Genomic DNA, 17,212 nt, shown 5'->3' on the forward strand with positions numbered 1-17,212 from the left:
GCTGTAATTATTCAAAGCTGATATATTTTTGCAGTAACCTTCAATCTGATGAACTGTCACTTTTCTGATAAAGAATCACTTATTTGGAGACTAGAATTCCTATTATCTCAACAAATAGGGAATGGTGGCACAGAAAATTGTGTCATGAGGTCACCCAAGAATTCCACATCAGAGGCAAGGATAAACGGGAATGGGTCTGAAAAATATTTTTCAGAAGATAGTTTGCAAATATTATATTTATTTCAAACTTACCAGTGGCCAGAGAGTTCCTTTATATTTTACCAAGAAAAATAAATTAAAGAAAAAAGTCACGAGGTTTTAAAACCATGTCAACAATTATTTTCCATGTCTGGTATTTCACTGGAAATCAAAGAAAAATACTTTTTAAAACACAAACAAGATAGCAGTTAAACAACAAACCCCAAACAATACATGCCTCCCGTTGAAAACTATTCAAACAGTTTTGCTCAGGAAAGGTTTTAGCTTAGGGTTAGACACACAGAGTCAGACATTCCTGCTTGCATCCATGGCAAATGTGACGTCTTTTATGTAACAGTTAAAGGAAAAGAAGCCAATCTGTCTCACAACCATCCTTGCTGTGCATTAAGTGATGTATACGGATATTTATTATCCATCAGAAAGCACTTGGGCACCCTTTTCATGTGTTTGATCCCTCAAGCCTTTTCTAAAGATTTGGGAGGCTGCTGAAGGACAGATGAATCAGATTTGGAATGGTAAAATTTGGGGCAGTCCCAGAATAAGAAAACGTGGATGTTTGGGTGGCTGCACATGGCTGTGATGGCAGGAGAGGTGAAGGTGAGCTCTGGGTTATTTATCTTTGCAGAGCCTGGCCTTGTCAGCTGAGTGGCCAAAAATGTGATCAGGAGCTACAAAATTAAATGGGAAAAGCTGTTCCTCCTATACTTTGTTTATGGGAGAAGGGGTTAGGAGGCCAACAAAGGACACTGTTCTTACATGGGAGGATTGGTCAGCAGGGACTGACCGATGGCCTTAGAGGCCCTTTCAAAGCCATGCCTTAATTACAAGCTCTTCCCTTCCTCTCCCACTTGTTTTTTGAAAACTAGGGCAAATATTAGCACAACTGTGAGTGTTGGGCTGCTGTGCTGGAGTGCTTCTAACCCATGTTAGCTTGATTAAAACTAACGTCACTGTTTCTATGCTGAGAAATTCCAGTGGCACGTCTACCATAAATTAAACAGAAATTTCAACTTTAAGTTGTTTTCTAGTTCTGCAGCAGATCTGTTTACTCAGGAATAGCATAAGGCAGATGTCTTCATCTTTGCTGATTCTTAACAGGTTACAGGCATTGACTTTAAATAACTAAAAGCCTTTAAAATAATTTTAAAACAGGCTTCTCCCTCCCCTACAGACCTTAACCTTTAGTTGCCCTTAGCGAGAAATGCCCAGGATAACATGATCCTAAAACAGACTATATAAACCAAGGAGCAGCTTTAAATATATAATGTGATCATTACCTGAAACCAGCAAAGAGGTTGGAATAATCATTACTCATGTTTACACTTCAGCATTTCAGTGGGTTGTGTTCAATCCTTTAATGATGCTGATTCAAAACATACAGGAAACACATAGTAATTAAAGGGAGCACTTAACCGTGATTCTGAAAGCACAGAGGCAGCTTTGAAGTGGAACTGGACACAGTGTCTGTTGCCAAAACATTGCAGGAATTGGAGCACCAGGTAGCTGGTAATTGCAGGTACCACACCACGTCTGTTTTGGCACCTGCAGCATCCTCCTCCAGCACCAACCTCAGAATCGCTTCTGGTACGTCAGCGAGATCCTGCAGCCCCAGAAAGAGCTGATTGATGGGGCCTGAGGGAGCAGCAAATACTCTGCTTTTTAATTTACATAAAGCCAAAGCTGAATTTGGGCTTGTTTCTCCACGGGGGACTTTTTGAGGGTGAGGCAATGTTTAGGAAGAGGGCAGGAGGAGGAAATTTGGGGTGACAGCAGAGAGTGGGCATTGGTTCAGGTGCTTTGCCCTGCCAAGGCTTCAGTGTGGGGACTGACATGAAAGGGAGTTCTCAAGCCACAAGTTCCAAACCTTGTGTTTTAGGAGTGTTTCTGTGGGTGAAGGACAGGGACATGTTTTGTTGAATGGATTCCTTTGTTTGTTTTCCCCATTTAAAACAACAAAAATACTCTTACGATAATAAATGCAGAAGGATGAGTGATGAGGCTTGTGCTGTAAAATCATGTTTCCTGGAGAAGTCCTCTTGTTTTCTGTTGCTTAATTTCATCTGAAAAGGGAGGGCATGGAGGCTAGGGAGAGCACAGCTACTTTCTTGGAAGTACTTATCCAAGGGATAGGCCTTCCCAGGAGGGAGCAGTTTAGCTCTGTGTAAGGAGAGCAGAGTTCAGAACAGGTCCTAATGTTTCTTGGAGGCTGAAAGGGATTCACTTTTGGTCATTGTCCCTTAATTTTCTACTCCATATGTTTTGATAATTTTCTCTGCAAACCGAAATTCAGGTTCTGCCCTTGTGCTGATGCCACAGATGCTTTCACCATTTGAGTTCCACTTCTGTGGGTGTTCCTGTCCCCCACAATGTCTCCTTGAAGGCAAGCTATCAGCTAATGCTCAACATGCCCCAAACAAGACTTTTCCCCCCTAGATCTCCCAAGCAACATGGATAACATGATCCTGCCTGTCACTCAGACGTGTGGGTGTTATCTTTGACTCCTGTCTCTAGGTTGATACCTGCAGGCAATGTCAAACTCTGGCCACTTCTTTCTGTGTAGCCCCTCTCAAATATTGCCATTTCCATCCCCACTTCTGGCTCACATGCTTGCCCAGGCTGGCATTACTGTGCTCCTCAATCACTGGTACCATATTGCTGATTGTGGCCCTGTCAAATCCAATCTCACCCTATTCATGCATGTTCATCATGCTCAAAAAAAATCACTTGCCTCTCCTGCCTGTCACCCCTCTTGCTGCATCTTTCTTGCAAGTGTCTGCTCTTGGCCATATCAAACATAATCTATTTGATCTTTCCCCCCAAAAAGGGGACCTTTTTCTACCCAATACAGTATTTTGTTTTGTGGTTAAGATGTCAGTTTTGGCCTCTGATCAACCTACTGGGCCACTCTGTGTTCCCCAGAGCTGTTAAAATCTGAAAGTACCCTCAGCCATTTCCCTGTGCTGTTAAGGCAGCTGCATCACTCAGTTTGTCCTCAAAACCTTTTTTCTCAGCTGGCTGTAAACCCTTCAGAGCAGTGGGGCTGTTGGTTTGCTGAGCTCTGATGGCTCAGAGGTGAGCAGAGCTGGTGGCCCTGGTCTGGAACATCAGATGCCAGGTTTTGGCTTGGTGTGAAGGATCCCTGGTTCAGAGCCACCCCTTTGTGCTGGCTTTGCATGGTGTCTGCCACCATGGGTTACTCCCCCACAAAGAGAATCCACAGGTGCTAAAATAATAATAATAACAACAATTTAAAAAGCAAGTATTAATAGCACTGTGTTTGTTGTTGCCCCTGCAACACTGAGCAAGCATTGGTCCTGGAGGAAGTTGGTGGGTTTTACGTTCTTGGGAAAAAATGTGGTGGAGAGCATTCCCACCCCTACTCCACATCTCTTTCACAGGCCCTTTTCATTGCTCCATCAACCACTGAAATGAAGGGAAAGGATTAAAAAGCAAGGTTATAAGTGGTAGGACCAGCATTATGCAATTCTGCTTCTGGGTCTTCTATCCACTCTGTTCAGAAATCGTTGCTGGGGACTTTCAGAAAGTGAGTTGGAGTCTGTTTGTGAGAAGAGACAGGGGAATGTCATTGATCCACATCTGATTCTATTCCTTTTATCTTGTTGAGGTGTTCCATGGAGAAGCCTGGCATTGTACATGGAGTGCCCAGTACCTTGGGCTGTGTAGGGCAGGAACAAATGCACCCTGGTGGGGCTTTGCAGCACCTCTGCAACTGCATTCCAGCTCAGAATCTCCTGAAGCCACCAGACACGTGAAACCAGGACAAACAATGGTTTTGCCTGTGAAACAAAAAATAAAAATCAGATGCTAAAATATCAGGCTGCAAAACCAGACTGCCAAGCAGTTCTTCCTGTGAGAAGGGAGAACTCTGGTGAAAACAAAATAAAAAAAAAAAAAAATTATTTAATCCTGTGTCGGGAACAAAGGTCGCTGCCTCTGCAGCAGCCAAGTGCGTAGCCCAAGGCCAGTCAACATCTTGAGCCTTCTCTGTGGCTTTGGGACCTTTTACAAAAGCTGGGCATTCTTCCAGCCCTGAGCTGTAGGAAGGACAGTTGACCCATGTTGCACCTGGAGTACCTCAGTCTTATTCATTTTCACATAAAGCTTTGTCTAGGTTTATTTTATTTAATGGGCTGCTTGTTTTTTTTTTTTTTTTTCTGGTTATACTGTCACAGGAAATTCTCACTGTTCTATTACCTTTTTCCTGTTGGAACTAGCCTTAAAATAAAATGAATAAATAAATACATACACATACATATAAAAATATGCAGACAGGAAAGCCATTCAGATCTGCAGAGGCCTTGATAACGCTGCTGATGAGGTTGCCAGCTTTCCCCATGTCTGAGCTGAACAATTCCCCACCACCCTCTCAAGCCCTGGGAACCTAAGGGGAGGTAGTTGTGAAATTTCTAATTCTGACTACAGGTGTCTAGTTTGAAAGACACCACATGCCATGCTGTAACCTCATTTAGGAAAAGGGTAATTAAATAAAAATACAGATGTGTTACAGTCACAGTTCCTGAACATCTGAAATGCCCATTGGTTTTAAAAAAGTAAAGGATAAATCTCTCTATAGGAGCATTATCCACTCATCTGTTGTAATATTATTCAGTATTAGTATTTTAAATAAGAAAAATTGTTTTGAATGTCAACATCTGCTCTTAACCCTCTCTTTAAAGCAGGAACATTGTGTTTGAAAACAAACAGGATTGGAATGCCTGAACTCCCCTCCTTCTTCTGCTCTGTGTATCCAAATATCCCTTCCAGTATTTACTTATTGCACATTCTGCTCCATCATTTGGTGGTTTTAAGGTGCTGTGGATTACCAAAACCTGAGGAGTTATTAGACCTGCTCAGCTTTGTCATAACAAATCGGATAGGCACTGATCTTACCCTTTTGAATCATTAGCTTGAGAAGTGTAAATGCCACTATATTCTGGATAAATTACTTGAAAAGATTATTTTGAAAAATATTAGCCAGCTTAAGATGAACTGTTCCCTGCTCAGTAGTAATGATGATGGTAGTAATGATAACAATAAACTAACTACAGAATGTAGCTGGTCTCAGTCCAGTAAAATATTTAAGCCCAAGCATAACTTTCCTTTGCAGCAGGGCTGAGCACAGGCCGCAGCTCTTTGCTCTATTGCTGCTTGACTCCAGCATGTGCTGCTCCTGATTTTTATGAGTTAAGCTGTTTCCGGGTTTGACCATGGAATAAACCTTTAGGATTAGCAGATTCTGAGGAATTGCTAATATATTAATTATCCAGCATAATTCAGGGTGTTGCCACAACAGCTGAGTGGTGTTACTGCCCTGATTGTTTACTACATATTTTACAAAGTTGTTGGTCTCTCCTTGCCACTGCCTAAGCTCCTTTACTCTTGTGCTGCCTGAGGGAAGAGGATCCACAGCTGTGAGTGGAGACTTTGACCTTGGAGGAAGTGTGGAGGTACCAAGCCTGGTGGCATTACTGTGAAAATTACTGTGAACCTTTCCAGAAATGCAGGGGGTTTTCCTAAAGCCTGAGCAGTTGTAGTTGTGCTATTTCTTTGAACTCACGCTTTTTTTATACCAAAAATACACCCAGCACATTGCTTCTCTAAAGAAGTGCAAACCCACGTTTCTGGTCTTCATGATGTGGTGGAAGAAAGCTTAAAACACAATGTGGTTATTGTGTCGTAGGGTTTAAAATCGAAAAACACATAAAAAATCTTCTGTATTTCTTAATAATTTTTCAGGGTTTTCAAGCCAATTTCAAGCCTTTCTGGGACCTGAAAGGTTTTGAGCACTTTGTTCTTGGCAATTCCTTGAGGCCCTGAAGCCTAGCTTATGAGGGATCAGATTTCTATAGAACTTTACAGAAATTCATTCTTCCTTGACGTGCTGAGCATTATAGAAACACCTCACAAGAACAGGTAAGGGCTTCAAAGTCTTTGCCATTAAAATGACAGCCAAAGAGCAGGAACCACAGCTGCAGCAGGTTTTATCAGCTCAGACCCGACTTTGCAGCATTCATGTAGGAGCAGAGCCCTAAAGCAGCACCCAGCTCTTCCATGCACAACTCAGAGATGCTGCCACACTGAACTTCAGGCTGCTGGGGGATTTCTCCAGGCTCAATCCTTCCACTCCTCTGTATTTGCAGCCATCTGAGAGCACCAGCAAGCAGGGGGGAACAAAGATCCCCAGCAGGCCCCTGAGAGTCCTGGCTTTCCAACTGGACTCCTTGGGTTATTCTGAAACACCTACAAATACGTGAGGATCCTGCCATTGTCTCAACTGGTCTTTGAATCAGGGGCTCTTAAACAGAGGATATGCCATTCTTCTTTTGTTCCACGCTCCCATAACGTTCTTAAAAGAAAAGGAAGGCAAAAAGAAAACCCCAAGTAAAAACCAAACTTAAGATATGCCGTCAGCTTTACCCCAACAGCCAGAGGTGGAAGGGATGGTCAGCCAAGATTAAAGTCCTAAGCTTTGTGATTTCTCCCTGTGAGTTATGGCTGCATGTCAGTGGCAGTAAGTAAAGCAAAATGCAGTAGCTAGACTTGTGTTCTGTTCAATTGCCTGAGGCCCCAGCTGAAATTTAATAAGCAAATGCAAGATTTTAGTGCTTTGGAGTGGAAAGTTGATGGTAACTTCTTTCTGCAGCCCCTGTTTAAGTGATGTATCACATGTATGGCTTGTGCAGTGCACCTTGGATGAATCCAGCTCTGCTGTTGTGCTCTTCCTCTCCCAGGCTGTAGGCAGGTAAATATTCAGGTCACAGAGCAAGCTGGTACTGAATGCAGTTATGGCTGGGATATCTTCCCTGCAGCTCCATTCACATGGATTAGGAGAATCCCAATGGCTGTGGCAGGTGAGACAATCTGTACTGACTTTTTTGAAGTCAGGGGGTTACCAAGTCATGCTCAGGGTTGGCTTAGAGAGCATAGATGCTTTGGGGCATTCTTCAGATTTGAAAACACAAAGTTCTTCTTTGGAATTCTCTGAAATTATTAATCTTGTTTTTATTATTTTTTGAGACACAAATTTTTATTGCTCACGTCCAACTCACTAGTGAGGATGGAGAACCCTCTCATGGGAAAATGAGAAAAGCTCCTTATTTTAAATATCCATTACTCTTGTTCCCTGCTCAGGAATGGGTGAGGAGCGCATGCTCTCCTCTGCTGCCAGCTTCTGTTTTGCTGTATCTGTTATTTTACAGTTTCTTCACTATGATGGCTCACAGAAACTTGTCAGCTGTTCCTCATCTCTCTCCAAGCATGAAAATCTAGTCTTGAGGGGTGTGTTTAGAATCAGATCATATCAGGAGCTGTTGGCAGGAGTGCACTGGGATGGCAGAGGGAGCTTTACCCTTTTCCCAGCTCCCTGCTACTGTTTCCCATTAGTACCAGCTGGCAGAGCCCATTTGTCAGGGATTTTCTGTGTGTTACTCAATACCTCCAATATCCATGGCTGTCTTTAGGAGATGAGGAGGCTGAACAGCTCTCAAGAAGTGGTGAATTCAGCCTAACCAGGTAAAAATAAAAGGATCCTCTTTACCTCACACAATTGACTAACCCAACTTTGTCCTTCCACCACGTGCAGGTGATGTGCAAAGGGGCAGGAAAGCATGGAGACCTCCCTCTAGGGAAACACATCAAAACTAGCCATGATCTTTGTGCTCCTTGGTACCTCTTGCATGGTTTTACCAGGACAGAGCCCAAGTTGAGGTTGTCTCACTGTGCATATACAGCCAGTGAGGACAGAAATTACATAAACTCTTTCAAAAACCGTGTTTCTGTTTCAGCAAAGTCTTTCAAGTTCAGTCACTGAAAGGTCCCCCATGATAATAAACCCCTGTTCATTCCTTTTGCCTTCTCATGCGTGTGTTTATTTCTGTTTGCTCCTTTCTTTTTTGCAGATGGCAGATAACTCTTGTCAGTGCTTTTTTGGCTTTGCAGCCTTTTCTCAATCATCTTTCCTTTTGTATCTCCAGCAATGTGAAAATCTGGTGGTTTGCTATTTCTGCTAAGCGTATTTCTTTTCCATGCTGTCTCATTGTCTCACTCTTGTGCTTTTTTGCTGGGTGAAAGAAGAGACAAATTTCCAGTAGGCAAAAAATAAACCAGCCCCAGCTCATGAAAAAAAATGAACCCTTTTAATCACTGCTATAAAATGTAATGGTTTGATGCAAGTGCCTTGTCAAGGTTGGAAGACTGACCAATAGGTCCCAGAGAAACATCTTTTGATCTGTCTCCTGGATCAATTGGAATTTTATTACACATGAGGAGAACAATACTGCATGAGCCCTCGAAGTGGAGCGAACACAGATGACATTTTTATTCATTCTCAGCCAGATTGCCTGGTATTGTGTCCCTTCTGTGAAAAATGACACTCTGGCAACAGGCCACTGACTGCAAAGCATCTTGGCATGGGCCTCCTGTTTGTCTCAGCCTGAGCTGAGCATCACCAGAGATGCCAGACTGCTGGCCACGAGCTGAGGGTGTTAAAGCACCATCTTTATCAGCTTCTCACTGCCATTTTTTGGTAGGAAATACTTGAGGGAGGAGGGGTAGTTCCTGACTGTTTAGATATTTGGTAGCATCAGCAATGGAAGTTGGCTCTCCCTTTGGGACGAGCAGCAGCTCTCCTGGCTGACAGGGATGTTTGTCAGAGTTTGTCACATTTGTCACAGTCCTGCCAACCCTAAAAACATTGCTTCTCAGAACTTCTGATTGTGTGCTTCCCATCCTCCTTTTCTTTCCTGGTGTCTCAAATGGAATGTTTAAAAGTGTTCAAGGGATTAGGAAGACAAATCTGATTGGCTTCCAGTTTTATCTGAGCCATCAGAGTTGCTGCAACATAGGCAAAACCTCATGAATTTCTCTCAGACTTTTCAGAGGGCAATCCCTCAGTCTGTCTGACAGGGAGGTGTCCTGGCATGTCTGGGGACAGGTGACACTGAGCCGTGGGTTCTATTGTAGCAGGACCCTTGGCTGTCAAAACTGGGTGTAATACTGAGACATTTGCATCATTATAGAATAGTCCATATCATAAATATTTTTTTCTGATGTCCCTGTTGAGTCTTTCTGTCTTCTGAGAAAAGAGTTTAAATTAAGCAAGTGGAGGACTTTCTTCTTCCAAGCACAACAGTTTAACCCACCTGGACCCATTCCTGTGTAACCCACTCCACCTTAGCCAGCCCTGGCATGGGCATTGGACTGGCTGATGTCCTTCCAACCCTAACTATTCTGTCATTCTGTGAACTATTAATTTTGTAAGGTGCTCAGATTTTTATTCAATTTAAATATTTTTTGTTCCATCCAAGTAGGAGTGTGGCAAGGTGTGAAACAACCTGCCCTGTGCACTAGGAGACAGTGGACTGGAAACTGGATGTGAATTTGTCCTGCCTGCTGGAACCAGGCTCCCTCTGTGCCTACTGCTGTAGAATGGGTATTTCTCTAACTAAATAGTTGCATTTTTCTGAAGGAAGGACAGTATCTTTGCCTTCAGCTCTGATGCAGTGTGACATGTACTGTAGGACCTGTCATCATTCATGAAGTCAGTTCTGTTTCAATGTTAATAAGTCCTTAATCAAGACATTTGTTTCATACAGGATGTCACATTTAGCAGGGAATTGTCAAATGCTTGAAAACTGGAATCACAGGAGCACTGTTTAATGCTAAGTGGTATCTGCATCATCTCTGAAGCTGGAACATGCCAGGAAAACATCCTTCACATTCTGCACTAGTATTTCCAAGCTTTCAGGACCAATCATGGGTTGGCTGGGTATGTACACTATTTCTCTCTGTTTATGTGTGGCATACGATTATATCCTATATTTAGTATCTTGTTCTCACATTGCTTATCTGTTCCTTTTTTTTTCTGTTTTTTTTTTTTTTCTTTTTAAAATAATACTGTGCAGCATTGCACCAGTCACTTAAAACCAAGATTGTCACTCTCAGTCTAATAGAAAATAACAGAAATTTAAAACTGGTGCTCCTCATTCTAGTGTGTTTGTGATATGTAAGGAAAAATAAGAGGCTTGAGCCAAGCAGCTGCTGGTGGGATTAAGTGGGAAGCTGTCCAGAGAGACCAGGTTTATGATTATCATCTCCTGTTCTTGATGTTGTCTTCAAGAGGAACAGAGCTAAGGGCTACAATAGTATCTCTAATATCTGGTTCCTGTAAGTCTTTTCCATTTGAAAAGAAGAAAAGGAAGTTATAGTGAATTCATGGCAAATATTGTCCCAATGAATTTTCCTTCTTTCATTTAAATTGCATGTAATAGTGTTCCTGTTTCTATCTGCAAATAGGTGCATCACAGTGTCAGTGGAAATAGAAAACGCATCTGTATGTAGCCCATCTGTTGCTATAAAGCAATGCCAGTATGTACAAAATATCTGCAAAGTGGAACATTGAGAAGTTTTTTTTTTTCCTTAGGGAACCATTTGTGTTTATATTTTACCTCTGCTGTACTGTTGTGTCTTTTTCATGAGCCAGACCCCTTGTGGTAGATTTGTGAAGACACAGAAGGAGTCCTGGTCATATCTGTGGACAAACCATTTTGGTTTGGGGTTTCCCCCAGTTTCTGTCCTGAAAAAGTCAGTAAAGAATAGTTTTAAAAAAGAGTTATAAAATACTACTGCAGATTATATTTTGTGTTTTCCACAGTCGTTCCTGGTTCCAATCAGTTGATCAAAAATACTGAATGTATTAAGGGTCCATGTTTTCTTAAAAAAAAAAAAAAAGTTGTATTCTCCTAAAAGCTCTCTTTTCCCTATAAAATGTTCTATTTGAATTTAGTCCAAGTCATAATGAGTGCTGGAGCAATTAAAGTATCAGCCACTATAAGGAGCCTTGGGAGCACAGGAGACAGATAGGATCAGGGTTTAAGCTACTTAAATACCTTTTATGAGAAATAAAGATTTCACAAACCTCAGTTTCAAACAAAATAGTTGACATATGCTAAGCTCAAAGTACTAAACTTCTTCTCCTGCCCTCTCCCACTAAACAAATAGCGATCTATGAAATATTTAAACTTTATATGTGCAGGAAGAAAGAAAACACTTTGTTTCTGTTTAAAAATTTTTTGGCAGGTGCTCAGATATTTATGATAATGGGATCATAAAATGACATGGAAAGGTTAGTCGGAAGGTGTGGTGGGAATTTTGAGTGTGACTTTGTGAAATGTCGCTTTGTTAAATCTTACTCAAACTGTAGCCAGGGTGTTTGTTCATTTACATGGCCTAATATAGTTATTGTGCATTAGAAACTCTTAAATCAACAAAGTGTTTGTGTGTAGGGCTGGATCATGCCTTCACATGCTGCAGTCAGTTAAATTCCTTTAAGAAAGGAAAAGCCTTTTGAATATTTTTCATTAACACATACTATTAAGTGGGTAAGTGCTCTAAGTATATTTTAATTTAATTTAGATTTAGCAGCAACATTTTTCCCATACTAATTAAATGCCAGTTTGTTATTAAGAAAATATTTATTGAAGTTGAACTTGGTGATAGATACATATCTATCACATCACTGTTAAACCTCATTAAATAGTGTTTTAATTGCAATTTGTTTTTAATTACCATTCATTAAGCATATTATTAAATCTAAATTGCATGCTTATGAAAGACGGGTTTGCCAATACAAGTGGCTGAGTCCCTTAACTACTGCCTTGCTTTTAGGTTCCCATAATTTGAAGTGTGTAGGGTGAAAGTTTGATCTATTTATATTATTTCTATTATTATCTCCCTCGCTGCCTGTGTCTCCTGTCTTTATTAACAGAATTAACACCATCTGAGGCAGTCAACAGATATAAAAGGAAAATAGAGTACGAAAAGTGGTGACAAAACAGGTTTTTGGGCTAGGAAGCAACAGCAAAGAGGGAGCACAGGCAGGGAAAACAGCAGTTAAACAGGGCACTGAAACCAATTGTCTGACCTGGAAGAAGGAGAGGATGGGGACTGGGAGCCTGAAGGATGCAGAGAGATGCTGTCAATGATTTGAAGAGCTTTTTCTCTTTGGCTTGTCATGGATAGTCTGGCCAGGGTCAGTCTGAGACAGCCCAGTGGCTTCTCAGCTAAAAGGTTTGCTGGTCCCAGTCTGGATCTGGCACAGCTGCCAGTGCAGGAAGGGTTTGTCCTCAGGTGTCCTCAACAGAGCATTCTGCTGGTGGCTGTACAGCATCAGTTCACAAACAGTAGTTACAAAGAAAGTCCTTTCAAATTTTCCAAATTTTTTACCATAGGCAGCACTGCCCCGCTTTAGAAACGCCACTCAAAGGCACAACCACATGGGATGTGTGAACTTGCTTTTCTGGCATGTTTGCCAGATTTCTTAGTAGTAGTCCAAGAATCTAAGGTAAGCTGGAAAAAACCCATGAGATAAAAAGCTTTCTCTTCTAAGGATATCAGCTCTTTCAACAAAAAGACCCTACTGAGTTGGGTTTTTAAAGGCTGAGTGGTTTTTTAAGACTTAAAAAAAAAGAGTTTTTTGGCGCCTTTCATCTAGGAATGACACTTGATTTTTGCCAACAGGGAGGAAAGGCTGGGAAGAAAGGTGTGAGGTTGTTGTTCTGCTGGAGACCAGCTCAACACAACCAGTTAGCAGGCTGGAGAACCATTCCCAAAGGAGAAAGAGAGGCAGTAACTGACAAAAGGCATGGGGTGCAGCATTGGCATCCTCTCTCATGCCACTCTCTGACCCTCTTGGAACACTCGGGGAGGAAATAATGGGAATGGGGCTGCTGGACAGTGCCATAGGGGTGAAATGACATTTGTACATGGAAACAGCAGAGCCAACCTGACATATTGCCAACATTCCCATGGGCTGGATAAAGAAAGACAGTAAAACTCTGCACGTTGATGCTCTCTGGCTCTGGTTCTGCTTGCACTGAGGATGGTTTTGTGCCAGGTTATCTCCATTGACTCCAATGGATTATCTCCAATTCACAGTGCAGTACAAATCAGAGGCAGGACATCATTTCTCCTCTTTCCAATTCATGAATCTCTTTCAAAACCTTCTGTACCAGATGTTACAACTGTAAGCAAATTATCCTGGCAAACCAAAGTATCTCCTCATGAGTCTGTGTCACAGTAGGCCCTGGTGCCTCTATCTGCCTCTGGATCTTTTGCTCATAAACCATTAGTTATACGTTTTTTTTGGCAGATGGGTATCTTCCATAAAAAGCCATTTCCATTCCAATGCAATAATGCTTTTATATGGCCTGTTTCAGTCCCTGTTGCACAACCTTTTTGCACAATGATTCATTATTCTATCTTCTTGATATGCTGAATCATGGGATGACACTTTGCCAGCTGCTTTGTATGCCAACAATAACTTGCTCATGTTTCAAAGATAGAGAAAGCTGCACAAATCACTGCAGCACAGGGAGCCTGGACATTTGGCTGAGGGAAGTTCTCAGCAGGCATTAAACTCCTCGTGGATGGGGGAGTTACCTCTCAGCTCCTGCTCTCTTTGGATGGCTGCAGGGAGCTGCATATGGCCTTCACTTGTCTTTACAAAGCTGGAGAAGGATGAGGCTCCTGTTGCCTCTAAACTGATGGCAATCAGCCTCTCCTGCACTGTGGCCCCTTAACTGAGAGGACATAAATCCGTCCACATCTCTGTGGAGCATCTACACTCAAAGGCTTGACTTAGCAGAAACGTGGAATGGTGGAGATGACTTCAGAATTACCCACACAGATACATCAGGTGCCTCTGTGGGATTTCCTGACACCATCTCCAACACGTTGATGTGAGGAGGCAGCTAAATTAATCCCTTTCCTACTGCAGTAGCCTCAGGAGTGCACATTCCCCCACATGTCCCTCCACAGCTCCTGGGCACAGGGGTGCTGGGTTACAGCACAGCTGCTCGCTCTCCATAATTCAAGGCTTGGGTAATGATTTTTAACTGCTATTTAAAAATTAATTTGCTTTTGTCAGTGATGCACAGGATCCTTGCTGAGGTAAATGATGCTTTCCCTTGGCCATTTTAAAGTTCTTTCTGATTTGTCTTTGCTAGGAGATTCTAACAGTAGCTATTTATCTGATCACAGAGAATTTGAGTCCATTGGGTATAGTCACAGCTGTTCTGAGAAAAGCAATAAGATTTTGGTCAGAAAGGAATATATTACACTTCTTGAAAGCAGGGGTTTTAAAGGAAATTCTCTTGTGTTTTTAATATTTTTTTATTTGAATGCTATATTGTAATTCGCAGTGTACTTCAGTTTGTAGCACAGCACAGCACTATAGACCTTATGCTCTTCAGACAGTCATTTGAAAAGCCCTTGGTTTTCTTTTGAAAACTGTAAACCAATGAAAAAGTCGAGATTAGGAAGGTGGCGGCCTAACAGACCTTGAGAGTACATTTGCACATCTAATTTTTAAGAGTAATTGCTACAAAAATCTCATATACAAAAGTACCCAGTATTTATAAATGTTATAACCTGAGATTTCTATAAGACTTATTCCTCCCCCTGAGCTTATTGCATGCTCATATTCCATGACAATCTGTCCTCGTGCAGGTAGGCTTTGATGTGAGATACAACAGAGATCACATTTTAAGAGCAGTGTGTACATAATTGTCTGACACATGGATGTATAGAAAAGGTCAAAAGACTTAATGTTTTTATTCAGGGTATGGGAAACATTCTTCTGATGGATACTATATTTCTATAATATAGGATTTTCTTTTTTTGCTTTGTGACTTCTAGTACAGTGCCTTCAGCCTCAAGCATCCTGCATTACTAATCCTTGTATTTATGTGTTTATTTGCTTGTAACTTTATTCCTCGTGTGTCACCTCTTTTCTTTCTCATCCCCAAGTGGTTCTGCAGTGCTGCCCTGCCACAGAAGTGGGTCAGCCCAGCTCCAAGGGCTGCAGAGTGCTTGGATGGGGATCCACCTAGCAACACCACCACACTAATGCCACATTGGGAAATTTGCCCTACAGGAGTTTGTCTTGATTAAAGGCTTCGGTCTGTCTTTGCAACACAAACATAGGAGCCCCCATGCTGCTCTCTGAAATTTACAGCGTATTTTCTTTTTACTCAAGCATATTGAAGCAGAACAGAAGAAAGGATCAAAGGTACCGTAATGTTTCTATAAACAAGTACTACTTAGTTTGGTTTTTTTTATCTTGGGTTTATTTTTTTCCAAACAAATCTTCTAGGCACATTAGGCTCAGATTACATTTTATTGCCAAATCACCAGCTGGCAACAAAATCGCATATGTCTGTGTAAATACAGTGGATGAGAAGCTGAACAGGAGATGTGAGATGATTCAAGCAGTCATATTGGCTTCTACACCTTAAAATTTGACTGTTTTATCTGTCTATTCAGCAATGTCCTGTACAGACCCCATTTCAGCATGAAATACTAAAATCTCAGCTTGGGGTAATTCTGTCTGTGGTTTTCCTCTCTTCTAGTGAATTTACAGGAAAACAGATAATTCTCTGGGACTATAACTCAGAAATTCATGTTTTGTTTCCTCACCAAGTGATGACTAATCCACTCCCTGTTACTCAAATATAGGTGTAACTCTGGTGATGACATTATTATGAAGCATTTTTACTTGGAGGGCCGGATGATCCTTTGAAGGTAATGCAATTTTGCAATTTGCTTGAGGGCTCTATTTCTGCCTTTTGGGTACATTTGGATTCACTTGGCAATGAAGCCTCAACATTGATTAATTTATCATTAAGGTCAAAGTTGCTATTCAGCCCTTCTTTATTTGGAGTTAGACATTGGCATGGTCACTTCAATTTGTAAATTCAGTTTCTTCATGCACCCCATAATTCCCAGGGAAAAAAAAAGCTTGACCATTATTAGGGAAACATAAAAAAAAAAAAATAGTAATCATCATTGTGCTTCTAAAAACAGATGAATTAGAGCATATTTTCTGACCTGGGGTATGATACAGAGTTGTCCCCATGCAGTCATGTACAATGAGTTTGTTTTGGCTAAAATTATGCTCCTTTTGGGTCCCAGGTGAAAGAATATCTGTGCCATAAAGGAAGAATAAGAGTCTCATCAAGGGAAGATGTTCCTTAACAGAGCTGGGTAACAGGACTCCCTTTGTCAGAACAGTGGCACAGAAACACACAGCAGCTCTCAGGGATCTGTTTGAAGGGGTACTTGTGCCCTCAGTCAGTAAACTCTTAAAGAGCTTAATTAATGAGCAGGGAACAAGCTCCATTATCTGGGAGGTGGAGAACAGAAATTAAAGAGGTTAAAGAATAAATGTGATTTGTTCCTTGCTAAAACTTTTTAATGTTTGTCTTTTCTCTAACATCCTTCTCTTAGGAGATTTTGATCCTAACTGACTTCTCAGCCCTACGATGAGTTGTGCTTTTTCTGTCAAGGTCTGACCTTTTTTCCCCAGTGTTTCTCTTTAGTTTGTAATACAACCTGGGCTGTAATGTGGGGGAGAGGAGCTGCAGTTTTGGAAATAACAGTGCATACCCACTAGCTGATGCTTTTCCCAAATTGGCCAGAATAGAGAATACTTCCTGCCCCATTCAGAATCATCTGCATAGAAAGATAAAACGGGAGTTAACAAGGGTCAGGTTTATGACAGGGAAAGAAGGCTGCTAATGACCATTATCTATGCCACAGGTTTAACTTCATTACTTTTGCATTAAGTTCTTAATGCCCAAAGCAATAAGCAAACTGAGTCCTGTTGAACTGTAGTAACCTAATCTTCTCTCCAAATGAAATAGAGGGGAAAGCAGAGTCATTTGGCATGGCCTTTATTTTGTCTTCTCTTTCCCCATCCCCCCCTCACATATTAGGCCTGTTGTGAGTTTCCCTTCCTTCTCACAGCCTTTTTCTTTTATCTCTTTCCTTTCTTCCTGAGTTTTTCGGACTGTCCAAAGAGGTATTTGGTGCAAGATTTGATGAGAGGATTTAGGCCTTCCATAAAGTGGGTCTGGGGTTTGTCACAGGGAGAAGTCTCTCTTGGTAATCTTTTGAAGTACACAATTATGCAAAT

The 17,212-nt window shown here is 41.5% G+C and overlaps 1 long non-coding RNA gene across 6 annotated transcripts in view; it reads left to right on the forward strand.

Annotated features, from left to right (window-relative positions):
• The window catches only part of LOC115497897 (uncharacterized), a 155,880-nt gene that overhangs the window by 115,342 nt on the left and 23,326 nt on the right, over positions 1-17,212 (forward strand). For 2 of the 6 annotated variants that reach the window (XR_012051531.1, XR_012051533.1), the window contains exons 7-9: positions 9,834-10,006; positions 15,046-15,307; positions 15,754-15,819. This is a non-coding gene — a long non-coding RNA (uncharacterized lncRNA). Of the gene's footprint in view, positions 1-9,833; positions 10,007-15,045; positions 15,820-17,212 lie in introns of all 6 variants that reach the window. The other 4 variants (XR_012051530.1, XR_012051532.1, XR_012051535.1 and 1 more) reach the window with 2 other exon arrangements.

Source organism: Taeniopygia guttata, chromosome 20, assembly GCF_048771995.1.
Source record: "Taeniopygia guttata chromosome 20, bTaeGut7.mat, whole genome shotgun sequence".
NCBI lineage: Eukaryota > Metazoa > Chordata > Aves > Passeriformes > Estrildidae > Taeniopygia > Taeniopygia guttata.